General features: G+C 36.3%; 1 protein-coding gene across 1 annotated transcript in view; it reads right to left on the bottom strand.

Moving 5' to 3' along the window:
- ARHGAP42 (Rho GTPase activating protein 42) overlaps positions 1-1,694 on the bottom strand; it is a 392,107-nt gene that overhangs the window by 273,600 nt on the left and 116,813 nt on the right. The gene's annotated exons all lie outside the window — the stretch shown is intronic.

Below are 1,694 nucleotides of genomic sequence, written 5' to 3'. Positions count from 1 at the left end.
ATTATCTTGTGGCATAGTGGGTAAGGCATTTGGCTGCTAACCAGAAGGACGATGGTTCAAACCCATCAGCTGCTCTGCAGAAAGAAGATGATGCAAGCTACTTCTGTAAAGATTTACAGCCTTGGAAAACCCATTGAGGGTAACTATGAGTCAGAATTGACTTGATGACAGTGGGTTTTATTTATCTGTAGATAGATCAATAGATAGATACACCAAAATTAGAGTATTACCATGAAAATGACTGTAACACATTACTGTAATCAAAAGCTGTTTTCAAAGCTCATGTAGAATTTACATTATATTCAATAAGGTCAGATAAACTCCGAGAATCAAACTAGAAAAAATACCAACAAAATAATGGCTGAACTTTGAGAAACTGCATTCCGAGTTGCATTGGGCCACAGCACTTATTTCATTGTCTGATCATTTTGTTGAGGTTATTTTTTGAGCTACTCTAAGTCAAAAAGCATAGATAAAAGTTCACTTTCATTACACCCCCTCACAACCACCCTTAAATAAGCTTTTTTTTTTTTTAAGGTTATGTTATCCTAGGTGTTGGCAAAACTTCTGAATATACTATAGACTGCCAGAAGAATGAATGAATCAGTCTTGGAGGAAGTATATGCTCCTTAGAAGCAAGGATGGTGAGACTTTGTTTCACATACTTCAGACTCATCATCAGGAGGGACCAATCACTGGAGAAGAAAATCGTGCTTAGTAAACTAGAAGGCCAGCAAAAAAGACGGTGATCCTCAATAAGATGGACTGACACAGTAACTGCATCAATGTGCTCAAACATAGCAATGACTATGATGATCGCACTGGACCAGAAAACATTTAATTCTGTTATATATAAAGTTGCTGTGAGTCAGAGTCAACTCAACAGCACATGACAACAATAATATCATAAAAGAGGAGTATTGCTACCATCTTTATACTCTATGAAGGCAGAAAACATCATTACCCTTGTCATTATCAAGTCATTACCCAGGGATTAGTGCAGTGTTTATCATGTAACAGGTAGTCAATAAACATTAAACAAAATATAAATTAAGTAAGCTAAAAAATAGAAATCACTGCTTTATTTTTTTTTTATTGTGTTAAGTATATAGGTTATTAACAGTTGCCATTTCTACAATCTTCACATGTACAGTTCAGTGACATTAACTATGTTCATTATGTTGTTCAACCATCACCACTAACCATTTGTGAAATTTTCCATCATCCTTAACAGAACCTCAGTGTCTTTCATTCCTTAAGCACTGTCTTTCTTTCCACCTTGCTTGACTACTATAAACTTTTATCTCTATACACTTGCTTACCCTAAATATTTCATGTAATTGATATCATATTTAGATATTTCTTATATCAAGGAAACTATTAAAATAATTCTAAGTCCACTCAAAAATTATACATATAAACCCACCAGCCACTCCTCAGAAGGAAAGTTGGGCAATCTACTTCCGTAGTGATAACGCCTCGGAAACCCAAGGAGGGATCGCTAATGAGTTGGGTCTGACTCCACGGAAAATAACAACAACAAATTATATACATGTGAATATGTAGGAGCTTGGGTGGCATAGTGCCTAAGGCATTTGACTGCTAACCAGAAGGCTGGCAGTTCAAACCCACAAGCCACTCCTTGAATGGAAGGTTGGGCAATCTACTTCTGTAGTGATACCACCTCGGAAACC

The sequence above is a fragment of the Orycteropus afer genome, unplaced genomic scaffold (genome assembly GCF_000298275.1).
Source record: "Orycteropus afer afer isolate SDZICR_OR568_19922 unplaced genomic scaffold, OryAfe1.0 scaffold00047, whole genome shotgun sequence".
NCBI lineage: Eukaryota > Metazoa > Chordata > Mammalia > Tubulidentata > Orycteropodidae > Orycteropus > Orycteropus afer.
Note: the sequence above shows the minus strand (reverse complement) of the source record. Positions and strands in the feature narration are given on the sequence as shown.